General features: G+C 50.0%; 1 long non-coding RNA gene across 1 annotated transcript; it reads right to left on the bottom strand.

The window, feature by feature from the left end:
- Positions 1–1,176: 1,176 nt before the first annotated feature.
- LOC127472710 (uncharacterized) lies at positions 1,177–9,488 on the bottom strand. The gene is made up of 3 exons (XR_007905120.1): positions 9,277–9,488; positions 1,706–1,801; positions 1,177–1,391 (listed from the first exon to the last, which is right to left on the bottom strand). It is a non-coding gene; the product is annotated as an uncharacterized LOC127472710 (long non-coding RNA).
- Between the last annotated feature and the right edge of the window lie 7,709 nt (positions 9,489–17,197).

Raw genomic sequence — 17,197 nt, 5'->3', positions numbered from 1 at the left:
TAGCCATGGAATGGTTTGGGCTGGGAGGGATCTTAAAGATCACCCAGTTCCAACCCCTTGCCATGGGCAGGGACACCTTCCACCAGCCCAGGTTGCTCAGGGCCACATCCAACCTGGCCTTGGACACTTCCAAGGAAGGAGCATCCACAGTTTCTCCGGGCAGGAGACAATTATCAAAACCTAGAACTGTTTGCCCATTTGGAAAACACAGGGATGAAGCTCCCACCATTGTAATTCCCACCAACCTGCCTCTGGAGAGCCTTCAGGGGAAGCCTTCACCAGCACAGGAGCTTTTCCTCTGGCTCCAGAAGGGTGGATTTGGTCTCCAGGGCTCCCAAGGGTGGATTTGGTCTCCAGGGCTCCCCAGTGGCACAAAGGAAGGCAGGGTGGAGCTGAGGGAATCAGCTGGAGAGGAGGGAATCAGCTGGAGAGGAGCCCCAGCAGGATCTGGATGCTTTGCAGCAAGTCAGGCCCGAGGGCCCCTTGGAATGCTGAGAAGGAAGCAGAACAATGAAGTGCTGCCCATGCCATGGGCACCATCCCAGTCCAGGCCCCCCCCTGGCCCAGAAAATGGGGACACTGTGGGACTGGAACCCACATCCCACCCCACAGCCGGGGTGGGTGACACACAGCCCCTTTAATCCTCCTTCTTTGGAGCTTTGCAGCTCTTCCCATCCCAATCTGCCCCACTTTTTGTTTCCAGATTGAAGGGGCCGAGAGGTTGTGGGGCTCATTAACCATTTTAATCACCTTCATCAAGCTCAGCTCTGAGAAGCAACCAGTGAAACCCCATCCTGCAGCAGTGGAGGAGCCTTCCCAACAGGACACCTGGGAATGTTTCCATAGATCCAGCCCCTGGGTAAGGAAGGCCAGGCAATGTTTTGCAAGACAGGCTGCACTCAGCACAGAGCTCCTTCAGCTCCAAACTCCTCCCTGTGCTGCCACAGGATCCAAAACATGGATGGATCTGCAGGAACTCATTCCACCTGCCTTGGAGGGACTCAGGGACACATAGAGAGCTTGGAAAGGCTGCCAGTTGTGGAACATCAAAAATTCCAAACCTGTGTGTGACTCACCAGGCCCAACCCATCCCCCCCAGGTTACTTTTACTTAATATTCACAGAAGGCACATTGTTATTCCTTCTTCAGAAAAAGTCATGAATAACTTACCATTCATTACCATTTCTTTTTATTTTTGTTACGATTGGCTTCATCTAAAAGGATGAGAAAGCGTTGAAATTGTTCGTTTCCCAACCTCTTCAAATCTTTTTAGCTCATTGTTGCTGAGCACAGAAGTGTTTTTCAGCGCTTTTTAGTTAACAAAAGACAGTATTTGGGAGGTTTTGTTTGAAGAGCTACATTTGTTTTGCAAGGAATATTCACCTCTGCTCCTAAAAAAGTGAAAAAAAAAGAAAGCAAAAGCCAAAGTAAGTGAATATTTGGACAACTCTCTCAGGGACATGCTGGGATTTTGGGGGTGTTCTGTGCAGGGCCAGGAGTTGGAATGGATGATCTCTGGGGCCCCTTCCAGCTCAGGATATTCCAGGATTCTATGATTTCCATTTATCCATATCAGAAGTCACACTTCAGGCTGCCAGAAAAACACGAGCTGCTGGGATCTGCCTGGCAGGAGATGGCAAATCCTCCAGCATTCCACCCGGGATCGTTTCAAATGTCCCAAACCCCGGTGGTTTCCTCTACTCACCACAGGAAGAAGTGATCCCTCCATTCCAGGCCTTGCCCATGGGATGAGGGGGAATCTTCCAGCTGCTGGTTTTCGTGAATCCCATGGGAATGACACCTGCAGGGTGAGGGTTGTCAGCAGTTACCACGGAAACAGGGATTTTCATGGAATTGGTCCGCCTGGTTGAGGCAGAATGTTTTATTTTGGTGGCAAGACAAGTGCTGGAGCTGGGATGGGATTGGGCCATGGTCTCACCATCACTGCCAGCCAAAGGGGACCCCAAAAAGGGGTCTTGCCCTCAGCCCAAGCTGCTCCTTCCTCCTGTTATCCTCCGTGTCCAAGATGCCACGAGGAATGAAACCGGGACCTGAGCTGGGTTAAAACACAACTTTTCTTTCTCAGAACCTGGACCAGTTCCCAGTGCAGTTCCCTCACCTGGAAAACAACTGTCCTAATGCATCCCAGAGAGGGTGGTGTGGGAATTGAAGGAAGCACTGGAGCAGGGAAAGATGTTTCACTCCCTGCTTTGTGCCAGGAGAAAATGGTCTGGAAATTAAAGCCCTGGGGTCACATTTATCCTGCTCCCAGCCTGAGTTTGCCTCTCTTCACAGGGTCCTCCCTGCTTCCACGTGGTTTTTATTTCTGGAAATATCTAAAACTGTCAGATCTCCATCATCCCAGCTTCTTATTAACAAGGCAAATCAACTGGTGCTCATCATAACCCAGCCCAGACTTGACCCCCCCCGGATGTTCTCCGTGGGTCCTGCACAGAAGGGAAGGGATGACCTGGCTTTGTCCTTGGCACCCCAGCACCTGTTTGGTGCAGCAGCTTCACGTGGTCAAACACAGGTCAATGTTCACAGCCCTGCCCAAAGAGGAGCCCAGAAAATGCCCCTGCACACCCAAACCCCCATGGTTGGCACTGCCAGCTCCTCAGAGGAACCTCAGGATGGTTTGGGTTGACCTTTAAGGATCATCTGTTCCAACCCTCCCTGCAAGGAGCAGGGACAGTTTTGGCCTTAATCCAGTTGTCCAGGATCCTGGTGGACACTGGGCAGCCAAAGGGGCAGGAGAGACCCTGTGCCAAAGGAAGGGCCTGGGTGGAGATCTCCCTCTCCAAGGGCATCTCTCCTCTGGGAGAGGGATCCTGGTGCAGCTACCCCAACACCAGCAGTGGCAGGAGGAGATATCATGGAATGGTTTGGGGTGGAAGGGACCTCAAAGCTCATCCAGGGACACCTTCCACTAGCCCAGGTTGCTCCAGGTCCAGCCTGGCCTTGGAGACTTCCAGGGATGGGGAGTCCACAACCTCCCTGGCACCCACCCTCTGGGTCTGGCTGAGCTGAGCAGCCCTGCAGCCCTTGGAAAGCCTGAGGAGGAGGAGGAGAGGGACTTTCAGCTCCTCCTTGAGGTGGAGAAAAGGCCTGGAAAGTTTGGAGTTGATCACCAAACACAAGCCCACGCACAGAGTGAGTGGCTGGCCGTGATCTCTCTGCTCCAAACCTTCTCCCTCAGCATTGCCCTGAGGGAATTTTTCCCTCTTCAGCTCCTGCTGAGCTTTGTCAGCCCTGCACTGACACAACTCCTCCATCCGTGTCAGACTCCACCTGTGCTCCCTGAGCAAGTTAAATTTAGCAACACACCACCAACATGTGCCCCAAAATCATACAATGGGTTGGATTAGGAGAGACCTTAAAGCCCATCCAGTGCCACCCCCTGCCATGGGCAGGGACACCTTCCACCAGCCCAGGTTGCTCCAACCTGGCCTTGGACACTTCCAGAGATGGGGAATGCTTGGAAATTATTTTCTGGTGGTTTTAATTTGCCTCCTACCATCACTAAAAGCTGGAAGCCATGTGCAATATTATCACTATAAATATGGGATGAATCTACTTTACAACTGTAAGAGCCATGTCATTTTGAAGTTTATACATTAATATGTATTACATACATATTTATTCTCACATATAAAACCCTCTTTTTCCCTTAATTTTTACACTGTGGGCCATATTTCTAAAAAAGCCAAACCCAGTCATCCCCCCAAGGCATAGTGAGCTCTCAGCAAAAATCAGAAGTTCAGTGTCATATCAGAGGCTACTCAGTTATGAATTTATATTTGATTATATACCTTATATATTATATTATTATATTTATTTATATTATTAATTAATTTATAATATTTTTTAAAAAGTTAACTCCATGGGGGGCTGCCAAGCACCAGTTTGCTCCATGCAGACATTCCCATTTAGCTCCCACAAAGGAAAAGTTAGACCATGACACTTGAACTATCAAATTAAGCCATTCATTATCAGCCCTTTCCCAACGACTGGAACAGCATTTTCCAAAGAATGTGAGGAAGGAAGGAAGAGGAATAGCCAGGGATTTCCTCTCAGGTGGCAACTCTGCAAAGGGCAGAGGTGAGGGACTCTGGGCACACGTGTGGAGGTCTGTGCACATGTGGCCAGTTTGGAAACCTCGTTATTCCCTGGTTAAACCTTGTTATTCACTGGTTAAACATCGTTGTTCACCAGTTAAACCTCGTTGTTCACCAGTTAAACCTCATTATTCATTGGTTAAACCTCATTATTCATTGGTTAAACCTCGTTATTCTCTGGTTAAACCTCACTGTTCACTGGTTAAACCCCATTATTCACTGGTTAAATCTCATTATTCATTGGTTAAGCCTTGTCATTCACTGGTTAAACCTCATTGTTCACTGGTTAAACCTCACTGTTCACTGGTTAAACCCCATAATTCACTGGTTAAATCTCATTATTCACTGGTTAAACCTCATTTTGCACTAGTTAAATCTCACTTTTCACTAGTTAAACCTTGTTATTCACTGGTTAAACCTCATTGTTCACCAGTTAAACCTCGTTGTTCACTGGTTAAATCTCATTATTCACTGGTTAAACCTTGTTATTCACTGGTTAAACCTCATTTTTCACTAGTTAAATCTCACTTTTCACTAGTTAAACCTTGTTATTCACTGGTTAAACTTCATTGTTCACTGGTTAAACCTCGTTATTCACTGGTTAAACCCTGTTAGTCACTAGTTAAACTCCAGTATTCACTGGTTAAATCTCATTATTCACTGGTTAAACCACACTGTTCACTGGTTACACTTCATTATTCACTGGTTAAATCTCATTGTTCACTGGTTACCCATCGTTATTCACTGGTTACTCCTCATTGTTCACTGATTTTCAAACCTCCTGAGCACTCTCTCCACAGCCTGGAACTCCCTGATATTCCCTGCCTGGAGTGTGTGGGCTCTGAAGGCCAAGCACAGGCAGTGCCAGGAGCAGTGAATTCCCCATGTTTTTTTGAAATAACACAAATAATAACACAATAACACAAATAATAACACAATAACACAAATAATAACACAACAACACAAATAATAACACAATAACAGCTCATTCTTTTGTTTGAAAGATGCCCCAGTGCCTCCTCCACCTGCAGTGACGTGCCTGAGATGTTCTCCAGCCTGTGCTGAGCCAAGAGGGAGGGGCTGCACAGGCAATTCCCAACAAAAAAGGGCTGTTATTTCCCATTATTCCCAGTTTACCTCGAGAAATGGGACAAAACTCCTGCAAAAGCAGCTCTGGTTGTATTTCCTGGGCAAGGATTGTTTCAGGTGCAGCTCCTGTGAAGGCACAGCCCGTTGCTTTTCACCTCTTTAATGCCCCCTAACCCAGTTAAATCATATTTCTGGTGAGCAGAGGCTTCATCTGAGAGTTTATGTGCAACAAACCCAGAGTTAGAAACAAGATTAGTTTTACAAATCATGTTATTGAGCAGTTCAGCATCTCCACACCCAGCCAGCTCTCTGCACCTGCACTTAGGGGGTGCTGAACAGGGCAAAGCTCTGAATTTTGGGGAGTCTGATGGGCTCAAACAGCTCTGGGACTGTGCAGCAGAGTGTGTGAGACTAAACAAGACTGGGGTGTCAATTTGCATTAGATGGAAGGGGAAAAAAATCAGGATTTAGCCACATTAAGGAGACACCAGGCCTGTAAATAATGAGCCAAGCACAACAACCAGGCTCCTGGCAGGACGTGCCCTCAGGACACAGGGGTAGAGGCTCCTGAGATGGGAGGAAGGAACAGAAAAATCAAAATAGGGAAGGGAAATGCTCTCAGTCCCCAGGGGTGTAAAAAGCAGGGAAGCAAACAAATTGGAATAACCTTGAGGCATCCAGACCTCCCTGATCTTTCTCAGCTGCCCACGTTCCACTCTCAGAGCCACAAATAAAGCAAAGGAGGCTCTGAAGCACTTCAACAACGAGACAGTTTCCAGGTATCCTGTCAGCAGGAGCAGCTTCCAGGGTTTATCGTGGAGATAGAAGGGGAAAAACAAGGTTCAGGCTTAATCTCATTGGCCAAAAAGATCAAAAACAAACCCAATCTGCTCAAATTCTCTCAGTCAACCGATTTGCTCTGCCTTGGAGGTTTTGAGCTCTCTTCTGAGGGAGAGCTGCATTACCTTCCCAGTGAGCCAAAACACTCTTATCTGGAATAACAGGACACGGATACAGAGGAGAAATAAATGGGATGATTGTTACATTTTTGCCCCAGTGATTTTTAATGGGAGTTTTGTCCTCTTCTAACTCAAAATGATGTCCATGGGGTTTATTTGGTCAGAGCCACTGGGGTTGAGAATAAGTCCCTGAGGGATGAACAGTCCTCATGTACCCACAAAGACTCCCAATCCAGACCCATGTTCACCTTAGCAAGTGAACAGGAGTGAAGGGAAATCCATCCAAGAGGGAAACAGGAAGGAAACAAACACTTGGAGAGGACCTTGTGGGTCACCTGCTCCCACCTCCCTGCTCCCTATTCCTTTCCAGCCACTTCTCCTGCCCTCAGCAATCCAGAGGAATTCCTCCAGCTCGCTTTCTGGAGCACTGAGAGCCCCCAAAACTCTCTGCTCTCAGCCTCTGTGTCCAACACAGCATTCCCAAGAGTCACCTCTGAACTCCTGCCCAGCTCCTGAAGTCATGGTCAGGACTTGTCCCCGTGCCAAGATTTTTTTAAGTCTGTCTCCTTTCCAGGCATCTGTCAAATGCCAGGAGGTGCCAAGCAGGACAAATAGAGGCAATTTATCTTGGAAAAAGAGCCCCTGACACCAGGGCATCCCAGTGGGAAATCCCAGGCATGGAAACCCCAAACCTGCTCAGCAAAACCTCCCAAATTGTTAATGGAGGGTGGACAAACCAACACCAACGACTTTATCCTTGGAAAGGACTGAACTTCTGGGCAAGTCTTCCCTAAAAACATCGATCAAACCCCAAGTCTTCCCTAAAAACATTGATCAAACCCCAAATCTTCCCTAAAAACATCGATCAAACCCCAAATCTTCCCTAAAAACATCGATCAAACCCCAAGTCTTCCCTAAAAACATCGATCAAACCCCAAGTCTTCCCTAAAAACATCGATCAAACCCCAAATCTTCCCTAAAAACATCGATCAAACCCCAAGTCTTCCCTAAAAACATCGATCAAACCCCAAGTCTTCCCTAAAAACATCGATCAAACCCCAAGTCTTCCCTAAAAACATCGATCAAACCCCAAGTCTTCCCTAAAAACATCGATCAAACCCCAAGTCTTCCCTAAAAACATCGATCAAACCCCAAGTCTTCCCTAAAAACATCGATCAAACCCCAAGTCTTCCCTAAAAACATCGATCAAACCCCAAGTCTTCCCTAAAAACATCGATCAAACCCCAAGTCTTCCCTAAAAACATCGATCAAACCTCAAATCTTCCCTAAAAACAGCATCCACATGGAGACCCTTTCATCTTGAAGGATCCCAGAAGTGCTGGAGTTTCTGGGCCAGCCCTCAACTGCTGAAGTCACCGAGGACTTCAGGTTCCAGATTTGCCAAACCAAGTTAAAAAGGTGCAGGAGATGCAGGAGACCCACCTGGGCTGGCCCTGTTCCTGTACAAACTCGTGCATGGCAGGAGAGGATCATTAATTTTTCAGGCCCAGGCATCATCCTGCTCTGGCACCATTTGGGTTCTTCCCTGGTTTGGCCTCCAAACACTCTCCTGGGGTAGCAGGAGGGGTTGGAGCACGCCCAGGTTTCACCCCCCTGGCTGCCAGGACGCTCACAGAGGTGAGGATCCAGAGGTGCTGCCAAGGCCAGAGGTTTAGAAGGAGCTGAAGTGCCCCAAAAACGAGGAGGAAAAACAGGCTGGCACACGGAGAGCTTTCTTTGGGAAGAAATTCCTCCCTGGGAGGGTGGGGAGGCCCTGGCACAGCCTGGAGAAGAGAAGGGTCCAGGGAGACCTGAGAGCCCCTTCCAGTGCTGAAAGGGGCTCCAGGAGAGCTGGAGAGGGACTGGGGACAAGGCATGGAGGGACAGGACACAGGGAATGGCTTCCCACTGCCAGAGGGCAGGGATAGATGGGATATTGGGAAGGAATTCTTGGCTGGGAGGGTGGGGGGGCCCTGGCCCAGGTTGCCCAGAGAAGCTGTGGCTGCCCCTGGATCCCTGGAAGTGTCCAAGGCCAGGTTGGACCTGGGCTAGTGGAAGGTGTCCCTGCCCATGGCAGGGGGTTGGATGATCCTTAAGGTCCCTTCCATCCCAAACCATTCCATGATTTGATGATTCTTCCACTCAGGTGAGACCTCACAGGGCCAAAGTGGGCAGACTGAGCCTTTCCAGCCCAGTGCTCCCAGTTTGACTGGAAGTCACCCTCAGGAGGTGAGGGATGGGCTGGCAGTGGATCCATCCACACCTGCACCAGAACCCTCCTGGATTTAGTTGCTACCTCAGCCCTCAGAAGTTCCAGGGTGGGAATTCCTCTCTTCAGCGGGCCTGTTGTAAGAGCACATCAGTGTTTGTGAGCTATTTGAGTATTTAAGAGTATTTGAGACTCTTAGATGGCCCAGCAGGGAGTGGAAATAAGAAAGGAACCACCTCAGCAGAGGGAGAGGGAGATTCAACTGCAGCTCCACCCCTCCAACTCAACCCTCTGGTGAAGGGAGAACCCACACTCTTCCCAAAGCTTCCCCACATTCCCTCACCTCTCCTGCTGTGCCACCACTCGGATTTCTCTGCTTTTATTCAGCACCTCCTTCCCAAGGAGCAGCTTTGTGGTGCCTGACACAGCAGCTGCCAGCAAGTCCCTGGGACAGACAGCCTTGTTTTCCACAGGGAAGCGTGTGGAGGCAGAAAAGAAATGAAGCAGCTAAAAATAATGCCCTTAACACTCTCCCTTGCAGCTGGTTTTCTCCAATTTTCCACTGCTGGATGTTGATGACAGTGTAAGAGGAGATCACAGAGCCAGCTCAGTACTTTTCCATGGAAGGCTGAAATCTCTAAGAATAACAATTTATCAGTGGAGCTGTGTCTGTTTGACCTGGCTCCTTTTCAGAGATTAGAAACCAAACAGCTCCCAATGTATTGTGTTGACTTTGGGGGCCTGTTGTTGTTGGTTTGTTGTTTGGTTTTTTTTTTTTAATCTAAGGAGTGATTTTCATGTTTCATCAGTTCCAGAGGCAGGGAGGAAGGGGGGGGAAGAATGCACATCTGTCTTCCAGAGTGGATCAGGGAGAGGAGAAGAACAAATAATGATAACTTACCCACGTGGAGAGCCTTTCATCCTGAAGGATCCCAGAGATGCTGGAGTTTCTGGGCCAGCCCTGAACTGCTGAAGTCACTGAGGATTTCAGGGAGAGAATAAGCATCAGGGCAGGGCTGTATCTCTGCAATCCTGCAATTTTCAGCCAGCCTGCAGAAATTCCCATGGGTATTGTTGGGAAAAAGAGGTGTTTTGAGCAGAATCTTCACTCTCCTGGGGCAGAAGGATCTTGTGCAGAAGCAACTCCCAGCCCTGGTGTTCCACACTGCTGGATGAGCAGGTCACTGGAGGGAGTGGGAGATGATATTCCTGTTGTGATGGAGGAGACAGGCATGGAATGAGCTTGGAAAACCTTCAGCATGGCAGTGGTGGCACTCACTGTCATGGCCTCACCCATGGGAACAGCTTCTCAGGCTGTCCCCGAGTGTCCCATCTGCTGCTGGGTTGGGCTGCACCCAAAGGGTCATGGAATCATGGAATCAGGGAATCCCAGACTGGTTTGGGTTGGAAAGGACCTTAAATCCCATCCAGTGCCACCCCTGCCACAGGCAGGGACACCTTCCACCAGCCCAGGTTGCTCCAAGCCCCGTCCAACCTGGCCTGGGACACTTCCAGGGATCCAGGGGCAACCACAGCTTCTCTGGGCAACCTGGGCCAGGGCCTTCCCACCCTCCCAGCCAGGAATTCCTTCCCCATATCTCATCTGAATCTCTCCTCTTTCAGTTTGAACCCATTCCCCCTCGTCCTGTCCCTGCAGTTCCTGATCAAATCCCTCTCTGGTTTCCTTGCAGGCCCCTTCAGACCCCAGAAGGTGCTGTGAGGTCTCCACCCAACCTTCTCTTCTCCAGGCTGAACAGCCCCAGTTTTCCCAGCCTGTCCCACCTGGGAAGGTGCTCCAGACCCCTTATCAACTTCATGGCCTTCTCTGGACTTGCTCCAAACATTCCATGTCCTTCTTATACTGGGGGGCCCCAGAGCTGGACACAGAACTCCAGGTGAGGTCTCAGAGCAGAGCAGGGGGACAGAATCCCCTCCCTCAGCTGCTGCCCACCCTGCTTTGGGCACAGCCCAGGATACACTTGATTTCTGGGCTGGATCAAGCTGGAAAAGGCTTCAACTCCTTGCAGGTTTTACCAGGCAAAGTGGGAAAGGACACTTCCATACCCCACTGAGATGGAAAAGCAAAGCCCAAACCCCAGCCAGGAGTCGGAGCCCACCCTTGGGCCCCTCATTCACTTAAAGGCCTTTCCTGCTGCCTCATTCCCACCACCTGTGTTATGCCAAGGAGATGCTCATTCCAGCTCTTTCCCAGCTCCTTCCCTGCCCACCTGGGTGACTCAGAACCACCAGGTGCAGCTTCAAAGCAGCAACCCGGGGAGGTGGCTGTGATGGGATCTCCAGATGAGATCTCAGGGATCCACAGCTCCAAAATATAACAGCAGACCACAAAGATATGGACATGTTGGCTGATCCCCTGCAGGAACTGCTGGAGAAACTCCTGGAGAAACTACCTGGCTTCAGGGCTGGAGAAGGATGTCAGGGTTTCTGGGAAAAAGGTTCTTCAGAATTGTTCATGAGATGCTCCCTGCTCAAAGAAAGGAGCCTTCTGGGTGTCAGCAAATATGGATAAAAAGAGAATTTGAACATGCACTGAAACTGCTGTTGCTTGTAGAAACATTCCCAGAGTTTAGGAGGTGGGAGCACACGGGGGGAGCCCAGGACACTGCAGGAAAGGTGTCCATGGCCAGGCAAGGACAGGATGGACATCACTCCAGGAACTGAGTCCCCAGGGGCCAAACAGGCTCCACTGAGCTGATCTTTGCTCTCTGGGACAGGGACAGGAGCTGGGAAGGGCTGGAGCTGGGACAGGGCAGGCTCAGGGTGGATCTCAGGACAAGGTTCTTCCCCCAGAGGGTGGTTGGCACTGACCAGGCTCCCCAGGGCAGTGGGCACGGCCCCAAGGCTGCCAGAGCTCCAGGAGGGTTTGGATGATCCTCTGGGGCACAGAGTGTGACTCTTGGGGCCGGGCCTGTGCAGGGCCAGGAGTTGGACTCCGTGATCCTCGTGGGTCACTTCCAACTCCAGATATCCCGGGATTCTGTGAGTCCACGGAGGAGCTTGTTGAGGTCCCCTAATGGGCAGGGGAAAGCTCTTTCCCATCCCAGTGGACATCTGTCAAGAAAACTGGGACACGTTCTCCGGGCCTCTGCCAAATTCCGCCGCTGTGCTCCTGCCTGGCTGCCACGGCCCCTCCGGGGGTCACCCCGGGGAGGAACAGTTCCCACAGCACAAACCCAAGGGTTGCAGGGATCCTCCTCCTTCCAGGATGACAGGAGCCTCTCCATGGCCTCCAGGAAAGCCCTGTCTACGTGCCGGGATGCCACATCCCATCCAGGGGGCTAAATTTGGCCAGGGTAGAACATCTGGGAGATGTTCACATGGAGAGCCCTGTCCTGTGACACGGCAGGAGGAGCCACTGGAACCACACTCTGGACGCCTGCCAGGCCAAACAGCACTGGGTGCTATATATAAAAGGTGCAATTTAGGCCCAAAAAATGCTTCTCCTGAAGGCCATGGCAAAATTCCACCATCTGCTGCGAGTGCTGATCCTCCAGGAGACCCTTAGGAGAAGCACCAGTGAGGTTCTGTCACTGCACTGTTCCCTGAACCCCAGCAAGGTGGTGGCAGCACTGGCAGGAGGTGACCAACAGTCACAGCTGGCATGGCAAACCCCAGGGAGAATTCCAAATAAATGTGGCCCTCTGGAGAATCCTCCTGGCTCACGGTGTGAAGTTCTGAGCCGGGCAGCAGTAAAACCCATTGTCACTGGGGATGGGGCTCTTTCCAGATGTTTCTGGGATATTTTTACGTGGATTTTCTTTCCAATGATCTCATTTAAGAATCAAAATAAATGAAAATATGCTGCTGGGGTGCTGCAGCATCCCCAAAAATCTCAACCAACCATCATGACATGCTTGGGCCTACTCTGAGTCGAACATTGTCAAGACACACTCAGACACAAATCAAGGTTGCACCACCCTGACAGTAAAGAATTCCTTCCCAATATCCCATCTAACCCTACTCTCTGGCAGTTTGAAGCCATTCCCCTTGTCCTGTCCCTCCAGCCCTTGGAAATAGTCTCTCTCCATCTTTCCTGGAGCCCCTTCAGGCCCTGCAAGGCCACAATCAGGTCACCCCAGAGCTTCTCCTCTCCAGGCTGAACAATCCCAGCTCTCCCAGCCTTTCTTCCCAGCAGAGCTGCTCCAGCCCTGGGATCCTCTTGGTGCCTCCTCTGGCCTCTCTCCATCAGGTCAAAGAATATCCCAACTCCCAGTCCAGTGACACCAAAGGACAGTGCCTGAATTTGAAGCCTTGGCTCCAGAACAAGGTGATCTAAACTGGGTTGAGAGTGAGCAACCTGGAGGGGTTTGTGCTTCTGAGAACATCTGGAGCCGAGCGTTATTTTGCCCCATTTTTAAATGGATCCAGGAAAATGAAATGTATTTTACAATCAAATAATATTTATTTTGTTCCAGCGTGTTGTAATGAGCACAAACTGCCCCGAAGGCAACTCTGTTTCAAGGGAGTCCATTTCCCACATCATGGCTTTCTGGGAGAGAAGGAGAAAAGAGATTGACTTTGATGTTTTGCAGCCCGAAGCAGAATTGTTCATGAGATGCTCCCTGCTCAAAGAAAGGAGCCTTCTGGGTGTCAGCAAATATGGATAAAAAGAGAATTTGAACATGTACTGAAACTGCTGTTGGTTGTTGAAACATTCCCAGAGTTTAGGAGGTGGGAGCACACGGGGGGAGCCCAGGACACTGCAGGAAAGGTGTCCATGGCCAGGCAAGGACAGGATGGACATGACTCCAGGAACTGAGTCCCCAGGGGCCAAACAGGCTCCACTGAGCTGATCTTTGCTCTCTGGGACAGGGACAGGAGCCAGGGAAGGGCTGGAGCTGGGACAGGGCAGGCTCAGGGTGGATCTCAGGACAAGGTTCTTCCCCCAGAGGGTGGTGGGCACTGCCCAGGCTCCCCAGGGCAGTGGGCACGGCCCCAAGGCTGCCAGAGCTCCAGGAGGGTTTGGACAACGCTCTGAGGGACAGGGGGGATTGTTGGGGTGTCCTGGGCAGGGCCAGGGCTTGGACTGGATGATCCTTGGGGGTCCCTTCCAGCTCAGGCTATTCCATGATTCAGTCCTGCCAAGGTCAAGCCCCAACAGATTGAAAATTTAAGCCATGTTCACACATCCAAGACGTGCCTAATTGGGGATAAATCCATCTCTGAGTCTCTTCTCCTTTTTTTGCTTTAATTTTTTTTTTAATTTCCATTCAGCTCCGAGGTGGAACTTGCAAAGAGGAGATGTGCCTGTCTGTGAACAAGCTGGAGATGTTTCCTCCCCAAAAACCAGGAATTCCAGGAAGGAGGGTAAGTGTTGTCACTGAAATAAACCTCGTGTTTAAAATTGTTCCAGTCAAGACGTGGGGATGAATGGAAGAGGCACAAAGTCAGCTGTTTGACTTCCTCAGGGGGACAAGTGGCTGCAGCATCCAATGGAGGTGGGAAAAGATGGTGGAACTTTTGTCCAGTTCCAAGGGATTGGCAAGTGCCAAAGTGAGGGAGAATTTGGGTGAAACGACAGAGCTGTAAGAAAAAAAGGAAACGTGAGAGCAGCAGATAAGAAACAACAGATCTCAGGAGAACAGGATCCCCCAGCTAAGGAAGAATTTGGGAGAGTTTTCCAGGAAGATAATTGGGGGGAACTGTGAGGAAGCAAAGGAAAGTCTATTAAATGTGCAGTGGAAAGCATAAGATTCAAAGGAAAGGTCTCAACACTGAGCTCAGTGACCAGAATATCAACAAATATATCAGCAAATCCTGAGGGCAAAAGCAGGTAACTGAGGAGGAGTGAAGGGGAACAGATGAAGCACAGAGGAGTAAAAATGAGTGCCAAGTGACAGGGGATAGAAAGGCAAGAAGAAATAAATTAGATGGGTAAAATTGGTGTGGAGAAAAACCCACAGAGACGTCAAATCCACGATAACATTTCTTTCTGTGGTCAAAGGAAAAGAGTTAAGCCTGACTTGGTGTTAACAAGGGAAAGGCAAGGGGTGGAAAACACAGGTTCAACATATTTCTGACAAATAAAGGGTGTTCAAACCATCAGGGGCTGAGAAAATCCTTCCTCACGTGATAAGGAGGCAGCAACAGAAATCTGAGAGCCCTGAGTGATCCCCTGGAAGGGCTGGGAAACAGGGAACAGTTCCCTCTAAAAATTATGGGAATTACAGCCCCTGTCAGCAAAACAGGGATCCCTGAAACCCAGAGATTCTTATGAAATAAACCCACCATTTTTCAAGGACCTAAAGGATGATAATGAGCATTTCCACTGGACTTGCCAGGAATAAATTGTGCCAAATTAACACAATTCCCTCCTTAGAGAAGACAACACACGTAGGGGAATTGGGGACATTGTGGGACAAAGTTTGGATCATGGAATGGTTTGGGTTGGAAGGGACCTTAAAGATCATTTAGTTCCTACCCCCTGTCATGGGCAGGGACACCTTCCACTGTCCAAGGTTGCTCCAACCTGGCCTTGGACACTTCCAGGGATCCAGGGGCAGCCACAGCTTCTCTGGGCAACCTGGGCCAGGGCCTGTCCACCCTCCCAGCCAGGAATTCCTTCCCAATATCCCAGGAGAGATTCTCCAAGAGAAGAACGAGGCCCTGAGACAAAAGGAGAAGAGTTTCAGGGAGGAATGGTGATGCTGTGGGAGAAGGAGGCCTTGAGAGACACAAAAATGCCAGGAATGATGGAGAATTCCAGAGGATGGACAGGGAAAGACACCGGGCAGGACACACAGCCCCGGGGAGGGGATATTTTTGGAAACCTCATCGTTTTAGTCACCCAACCTTCCCCCTTCTTTCTGTCACACCCAGAAAAAACACTCCCAGAATAATCTGCCCCAACCTACCTGTGTTAACAAATCCCTGCAGCAAATCCCACCTGTCCCAGAAAATGTCTTAATAATTATTATGGTTCAATGTCTGAAGTCTTTATTATCTAATCCCATTTTTTCCAGGGACTGAAAGCAATATTTCAGCCTCCCAAGCTGAAAGCTGCAGCCCTGGCCACACCAGATGGTTCAGGGGCACGGAGAGGTTCCTCCAAGAGGAAATGGAGAGCAAAAGCCTGATTCAGGTGTCCAAAATCTTGCTGTGCAGCAGGTTTTTCTCTCTGGATTCCAGAGCCAGCCTAAGAGCCAGCCTAAAATTAGTTCCAGGATGAACTAATCTGTTGCAGCAGAACTAAGCCCAGTGATCACCTCCACTTGGAAGGGTTGTTTTTATGTTAAAAACACCCTCGTGAAGCACGAGGATTTTTAATTTATTTACAGGCTGCTGCTGCATTTTTCAAACTCCCACCGCAAAATTAAAAATTATTTTCCGGTTTCCTCCAATAAAAAAAAGTCCAACCCCAAAAATTCAGCCACATGACAACTAATTTTACGACAAACTCTCTCAGTTTAGCTCGCCAGACACGGGGGAGATTTTTTTTAGCTCTCAGTTTTCCTGATGGAGGGCATGAAAATGTAATTAAAGCCCGTTGTTTTTACCAAGGAAATTTCCTTTTTCTTTTTTTTTTTTTTTGTTTAAAAAGCCATTTCAACTTTAAAATTCCACCGAAAAGACATTCTAAGGAGGTTTCTACTCAAGCAGTGGAGTGATATAAATATTATAAACATCTAGGCTGGACAGGGGAGAAAGAAGTGCCTAAAAATGAGCAAACGCTGAGCATGGTGATGACACACTGTAGGATGTTGTAGGTGTCACACAGACAATCAAAACACAGGCACAAACTCACCTTTGGTGTGCCTGGAAAGTGCCCATTCTGGGGGTTAAAATGCTGCTTTGGGGGCCAGTTCCTTGTGGAAGGTGCTGAATGTTCTCTTGTGACCTGAGAAAAGGACAATTCAAGATTGATGGCAGCACTTCGTGGCCCAACTGTCTCAAAACAGATTAATCTGAATGATTGAATCCCAGGATCCCTGAGGCTGGAAAAGTCTCCCAGCCCATGGATCCCCCCTGTGCCCCATCCCCACCTTGTCCCCCAGCCCAGAGCACTGAGTGCCACGGCCAGGCCTTCCTGGGACACCTCCAGGGCTGGGCACTCCAAACCTCCCTGGGCAGCCCCTGCCAAGGCCTCACCACCCTTTCCAGCAGCAAATTCCTCCTCCTGTCCCACCTGAGCCTCCCCTGGCACAGCCTGAGGCCGTTCCCTCTCCTCCTGTCCCTTGTTCCCTGGCAGCAGAGCCCGACCCCCCCCGGCTCCCCCCTCCTGTCAGGGGGTTGCAGAGCCAGAAGGTCCCCCCTGAGCCTCCTTTTCTCCAGGTTGAGCCCCCCCAGCTCCCTCAGCCCCTCCTGCTGCTCCAGAGCACGAGGAGCCTTCTGGAAAACTTGCACTTTTATTTTATTAGATTATTTTTATCCTGTTCTCCTAGAGAAGAGAAGGCTCCAGGGAGATCTGAGAACCCCTTCCAGGGACTAAAGGGGTTCCAGGAGAGCTGGAGAGGGACTGGGGACAAGGGATGGAGGGACAGGACACAGGGAATGGCTTCCCACTGCCAGAGGGCAGGATTAGATGGGATATTGGGAAGGAATTCCTGGCTGGGAGGGTAGGGAGGGGCTGGGATGGAATTCCCAGAGAAGCTGTGGCTGCCCCTGGATCCCTGGAAGTGCCCAAGGCCAGGTTGGACGGGGCTTGGAGCAACCTGGGCTGGTGGAAGGTATCCCTGCCCATGGCAGGGGTGGCACTGGATGGGCTTTGAGGTCCCTCCCAGCCCAAACCATCCTGGGATTCCATGAAATTCCCTCTTTTGTGCTGAGGAGTTCATGCAGAGACAGAAATTTAGGAGAAGTCT

Source organism: Manacus candei, unplaced genomic scaffold (assembly GCF_025592945.1).
Source record: "Manacus candei isolate 608988 ecotype Guabito, Panama unplaced genomic scaffold, ASM2559294v1 h1tg000031l, whole genome shotgun sequence".
NCBI classification, from domain to species: domain Eukaryota; kingdom Metazoa; phylum Chordata; class Aves; order Passeriformes; family Pipridae; genus Manacus; species Manacus candei.
This window is presented reverse-complemented; position numbering and strand designations above follow the sequence as displayed.